The sequence below is a fragment of the Neophocaena asiaeorientalis genome, unplaced genomic scaffold, assembly GCF_003031525.2.
Source record: "Neophocaena asiaeorientalis asiaeorientalis breed wild unplaced genomic scaffold, Neophocaena_asiaeorientalis_V1.1 scaffold64, whole genome shotgun sequence".
Taxonomy (NCBI): domain Eukaryota; kingdom Metazoa; phylum Chordata; class Mammalia; order Artiodactyla; family Phocoenidae; genus Neophocaena; species Neophocaena asiaeorientalis.
This window is the reverse complement of record NW_020185334.1, coordinates 5,756,581-5,763,584: the sequence shown is the minus strand read 5'-3', so window position 1 is coordinate 5,763,584 and position 7,004 is coordinate 5,756,581.

Sequence of the window (7,004 nt, the reverse complement as noted above, 5' to 3'; positions counted from 1 at the left end):
TCTATGATCTGTTAATAGGATTATGATCGTCATCACTGTTGTCACGTCTTGCAGGAGAAACTGTAGATGCTCCATCCATAACCCCTTGGTATCATCATTTCTATGCATGCTGATCTGATAGTGGCTTCCAATGGAAACACCTGGAACTCTTTGCCTGAGGGCTTCCTTGGTCCACATACATTGCAGGCCACAAATGCCAGGGAGTTAACACCCCTCACTCCCACCCAGAGGAGCAGCCCTCAACCATGGAAGATGGAAGAAGGTGGCTATGTATCCCAATTTTCTTGCCCTTGGTTAGGTTCTATACTATATCCCAGAATTACCTAGTGAGATTGTGTGCCTTGGTCACAGCAGTGATAAAGCACCTTTTCTTTCTTCTCTTCCCCATCTCACATCCCTACTCCCCTACAAAGGTATACTAGCATCACCCCCAAACACACACCAGTATCCAAATTTAGAATCACCGTCTGATTCTAGGGAAATCAACTTAAAACAATATCACTCTTAGTTTTATTTTACCCTTATTGCTTCAGAATCTAACCACTTCTTTCAGGAATTCTGAATTCCACTTGAAAGCCTAGCCTTTTAATGATCTCTCCAGCTAATCAAAGAGTTGTATCCAGCCCAGAGATGACAAAAACAAGCACAGAATTTGGTGTGCCATCTTTAGTCTTCTTGGCTGTTTTCATCATGGCTCAATTCTCTGAGTATATGAGGACAGGGTTAACTTGTAGTTAATCTTGGGTAACTCTGTGCTCATCTTGAAGGGCACCTGAAACCATGATATTGATGCTTGGCCAAGACAGAGGTGAAATGCATTAGCTAGTGATTTATAATGTGCTGTTAAAAGTCGAAACCCGCCCCAGGCATCCTGTACCAGCTTGTCTATACTGTTTCTTGAAACTGTACGGATTGATGGTTTGCACCTGTTTACCTGTTTGCAAAGTCTGCTTTTGGCTACCTGAGTTGTGGAATATAAAATACCCCTCAGTGAGTTTGAGCCTTGGCTCTTCTGAGACACATGTATCTTGGTGGTTCATGATCAGAAGACCAAGTACACCCTGTGTGATGGAGTGGGGGCTGTACCTGGAAGTCTCAGTCCTCTCAGATGTTTGCTGAGCTTGCTTTCTCTGGCTGGACCCTATTCTTTGCTTTTATGTGTATACTTTGTGGCATCTCAAGAGTCTTTACAATTATCTGACACTATATAACTGCTGCACTGAGGCTCTTTTCTGACAACTAAAGCTTTTTGATAGGGGTTTGGAGTGAAGGAAGGAAGGGTTTACAGCACACAAATTTAGAACTGTTTCCAAAAGTTATGATTCTTGGAAAGCTGGGCTCAGTACTTTGCTGAGCTCTTAAAGCGCCGTTCGGCTGGGTTTCCATTTCATGAAAACCCTTCCAAACACAGACTTGAAGTCGGTCCATGCTCCAACAGTGGCTGTGGGCTTGAAATCTTGGACCCACCTACCAAGGTCACTGCATAATTCCTTTTCCTCCCACCAAGCCCCTGTGAGCTTTGCTCAACGGTCACACACTCCAACACATGAAGCCCCGTCTGTGGGGAGCATTAGTTTCTCTGGCAAACATTGCTTGAATCCACATATTCCTATCTTTTTTTTTTTAAACTGAAGTATAGTTGATTTACAATGTTTCAGGTGTTCAGCAAAATGATTCGGTTATACATACATGCATATATGTGTGTATATTATATATATATATATATATTCTTTTTCAGATTCTTTTCCATTATAGGTTATTACAAGATATTGAATATAGTTGCCTGTGTTATATAGTAGGTCCTTGATGTTTATCTATTTTATATAAAGTAGTATGTATCTGTTAATCCCAAACTCCTAATTTATCCCTCTCCCCCTCTTTCCCCCTTTGGTAAACCATAAGTTTGTTTTCTGTCGGTGAGTCTGTTTCTATTTTGTAAATAAGTTCACTTCTATTATTTTTTTAGATTCCATATATAAGTGATATCATATGATATTTGCCTTTCTCTGTCTGACTTACTTCACTTAGTATGATAATCTTTAGGTCCATCCATGTTGCTGCCAATGGAATTATTTCTTTCTTTTATGGCTGAGTAATATGCATTGTATATATATATCACATCTTCTTTACCCATTAATCTGTCGATGGACATTTAGCCATGTCTTGGCTATTGTAAATAGTGCTGCAATGAATATTGAGTTGCATGTATCTTTTTGAATTATGGTTTTCTCCGGATACATGCCCAGGAGTGGAATTTCAGGATCATATGGTAGTTCTATTTTTAGTTTTTTAAGGAACCTCCATACTGTTTTCCATAGTGGCTGTATCAATTTACATTCCTGCCAGCAGTGTAGGAGGGTTCCCTTTTCTCCACACCCTCTCCAGCATTTACTATTTATAGACTTTTTGATGATGGTCATTCTGACTGGTATGAGGTGGTACCTCATTGTAGTTTCGATTTGCATTTCTCTAATAATTAACGATGTTGAGCATCTTTTCATGTGTCTGTTGGCCATCTGTATGTCTTCTACAGAGAAATGTCTGTTTAGGTCTTCTGCCCGTTTTTTAATTGGGTTGTTTGTTATTTTGATATTGAACTGTAGGAGCTGTTTGTATATTTTGGAAATTAATCCCTTACATATTCTTGTCTTCTTAAAACACCAATTTTAAGTAGTATTTTCATTTTTCCTTTAATGTTCCACCTAGGAATAATCCAGTAAGAAAGTTTTAGTCTTCGAGTTATGCTTGACTAACCTAAGCTACTAGTCCTTTAAAAACTCATTATCCAGAAGGGTACCCTTCACATGAGCTACCTCTCTGTGGCTCATGTAACACTGTTCTCAGAAGTCAGGAACCATGCAGCAAGGAAGAGAGTTGTTGCAAAAACGTCTGGAAGGCTCAAGTCTCAAAGTGTTGCAAGATAACCTGCCTTGATCATGAGATTTCAGGGCAGAATTTTATGTCTTTTCACAGTGTGACATCAACCCCCTCTCAGTTTCAGAAGCTGCAAATATATACATCATAAGCTGTTCTTTGAAACAGCAAAAAAATTACCAGTTGACTACTGTACATTAAAACACAAATGACAGCATACCTTACATATGACAATTAGAATTCTGTTTGGGGATTCATAAAGAGCATTGGTGATTATCTAGTTTCATCTGGTTGAAGGAGATCCAAAATCTATTTTAAATCCATCTATCCCCCATGCCAGGTCCCTAAGCCAACTCATCATCATCTCTCGCCTAGGTGACGGCACCCTGTTTTCCACTATTACTGAGCCCCCTACCCCTTAGCTAAATAAAGCAGGATGGCCTTTTTAAAATATAATATAAATTCACTTCTATAATAACTCTCCAATGGCTTCTGCCTTCGTTGGAGTACAATCAAGATACTTTTCCATGTCTAAAGCCTCTCCGACTTCTTCTCTACATCATGCTTCTCCAAATACCCTCTCAAAGCAATAAAGGCCTCCTTTCCGATAGAGCCTTGAACGTTATCTGTTTGGATCCTGGTTCACAGCACATGCAAGGTCCTATCTTCAAACTTTTACCATGCTGGCTCTTTTCCATCATTCAACTAAAAATTCTCTGAGTGTTCTGCTCTGACACTCAAACGGAAGTAGCCCTTTATTCATTCTCTACCTCATTAACCTGTTTATCATGTTTATAAACAGTATAAATGCCTGCCAGTTTCCTTTGCATTGATTTACAATCATCCCTTGGTATCCAGCGGTGATTAGTTCCAGGACCCCTGTGGATAACAAAATCCACGGATGCTCAAGTCCCTTATATAAAATGGCACAGTAAAGTTGGCCCTCTGTATCCTGGGTTCCCCATCCAAGGATTCAATGAGGATGCAGAACCCGAGAATACAGAGGGCCTATTCTACTTACTTTCCTCCTCCCACTAGAATGTCAGCTCCTTCAAAGCCATACCGCTGTCTTTTTTGTTCACTATTGTATCCCTAATTGCTTAGAACAATATGCAAGCATGTAGAAGTCACCCAATAAGTATATGTTGAAAAAAGGTACTTTTTTGTCTTCTCACCATTGTATCAGTTAAAATAAAAATTTAAAGGGAAAAAAACATAATGTAATTTATTCCCCAACCTTTTATGATGGCTGTGGATGAATCAGACTCCAGAGGAGTGGGGCTATTTCTGGTCTGCAGCTTTTCGTTGGCGTTCTTCACTGTTCTTCATTTTTCTTCAGTGTTCATTTTGGCAAGAGGTCGAAGCATTTTGCCACAGTGTATTTCTGCAACAACATGGTACCAACATGAGTCAGAATCCCACCAACTTATGCTCTGTTTAAAAATAAACATAAAACCTCATTTACTTCACGTCTCTCCATGCTGTACGTCTTTTCTTTTCTGTTTCAACCCTTTTCTCAGACATGCAGCTACTGATCTGCGTGCTATTACCTGGACAGCTCCAGGCAAAGTCAAGTTCCCCTTAGCACTGCCTGCGTCTGTCACAGCACTTTCTCTAATCATTCCACTGTGAGTCCATCTCTCCCATCGATGGTGAGCCCTCTGGGGACAGGAACTGTGCCTATGGCCTGTGAATCTCTAGGGCCTCATCCACTAACTAGTTATTAAACAGGTTTACTACAGTTGATTCTCATTATTTGTAGTAGTTATGTTCTATATAGTTGCCACCAACACTAAATTAGTGACGCTGAACCATTGTTCTAAGAGGAAATACAGGATTAGGTTTCTGCTAGTTTCTGGCCCCAACACTTGCACCAATCAATCAATACACAACCTTATTGTATGGTTCTATGTGTGTTTCCATTTAAAGACACCTCATTTAGTATATATTGTTCATTTGTTAACATTCAACCCACAGCCAAGAGCACTGTAACTCATGCCTGAATGTAGCTTCCCCAAGACATGCATTTTCTCTGTAAGGTACATCACAGCCGTCTTACACTTAGGAACACTAGGCAGTACTTCAGTACTACACTGGGGAGCCATTTCCAACAGCAAAATCACCAACAAAAAGCACAGAAATGCAAAAGGCATAAGAAGGTGACCTTGCAAATACAAAATCCATGAATAAGGAGGACGGACTCAATACACATTGCTGAATTATATGCACTGCCATTTAAATGAGTAAAAAATAAATACTACTGACAGGATAGAAAGGGACTAATACAGATTTCATATGCTTCATGAAAGATCCAGAAACTGAAAACAGTTATTTTCTCCTATCCTTTGAAAAGGACAAATTCCAGAGCCTAGTTCTTTTCGTCTGCCCAACATTACTCACTGTTCATCCCATGTTCAGACAAGTCCAAAGAAAATTTCCTTGAAGATAATTATAGGTTAAGAGTCTACCTTATCCATGATGGCACAACCCAAACTTCTCCCAGAAGATGGTTCCCTTTTTCTCCTGGGATTATAAGAAGAAATACCTGCTTTTATTTCATTATACTCATCAGTTAACTGTAAGTACACAATGTACACACTGTAGAGACTTATATTTTCTGTAAAAATGCCAGTACTCTGTGACATAAACAATGCAGGTATCATATGTTAAGTATCTACTTTCTAATGCACTTGAAGGACATTTAAGACTTCCTTAGGAGGAGAGGAACAAAGATGGCGGAGTAAAAGGACATGCTCTCACTCCCTCTTGCGAGAACACCAGAATCATAACTAGCTGCTGGACAATCAACAACAGGAAGAACCTGGAACTCACCAAAAAAGATACCCCACAACAAAAGACAAAGGAGAAGCCACAATGAGACGGTAGGAGGGGTGCAATCACAGTAAAATCAAATCCTATAACTGGTGGGTGGGTAACTCACAGACTGGAGAACACTTATACCACAGAAGTCCACCCACCAGAGTGAAGGTTCTGAGCCCCACATCAGGCTTCCCAACCTGGGGGTCTGGCAATAGGAGGAGGAATTCCTAGAGAATCAGACCTTGAAGCTTAGTGAGAATTGATTGCAAGACTTTGACAGGACCGGGAAAAACATTCACCATGGTGACAAGGACACTGGAAGCAGAAGTTCTGGGAAGTACTCCTTGGCATGAGACCTCCCAGAGTCCCTCATTAGCCCCACCAAAGAGCCCAGCTAGGCTCTAGTGCTGCATTGCCTCAGGCCAAACAACCAACAGGGAGGGAACCTAGCCCCACCCATCAACAGTCAAGTGGATTAAAGTTTTACTGAGCTCTGCCCACCAGAGCAACACTCAGCTCTACCCACCACCACTCCCTCCCATCAAGCCTCTTAGATAGCCTCATCCACCAGACAGCAGACAGCAGAAGCAAGAAGAACTACAATCCTGTAGCCTGTGGAACAAAAACCACATTCACAGAAAGATAGACAAGATGAAAAGGCAGAGGGCTATGTACCAGATGAAGGAACAAGATAAAACTCCAGAAAAACAACTAAATGAAGTGGAGATAGGCAACCCTCTAGAAAAAGAATTCAGAATAATGATAGTGAAGATGATCCAGGACCTTGGAAAAACGATGGAGGCAAAGATCAAGCAGATTCAAGAAATGTTTAAAAAATACTAGAAAAATTAAAGAACAAACAAACAGAGATGAAAAATACAATACAATAACTGAAATGAAAACTACACTAAAATAGCAGAATAACTGAGGCAGAAGAACGGATAAGTGACCTGGAAAACAGAATGGTGGAACTCACTGCTGTGGAACAGAATAAAGAAAAAAGAATGAAAAGAAATGAAGACAGCCTAAGAGACCTCTAGGACAACATTACATGCAACAACATTCACATTTTAGGGGTCCCAGAAGGAGATGAGAGAGAGAAAGGACCAGAGAAAATATTTGAAGGGATTATAGTCAAAAACTTCCCTAACATGGGAAAGAAAATAGCCACCCAAGTCCAGGAAGCACAGCGAGTCCCATACAGGATAAACCCAAGGAGAAACATGCTGAGACACATAGTAATCAAACTGGTAAAAATTAAAGACAAAGAAAAATTATTGAAAGCAGCAAGGGAAAAACGACAAATAACA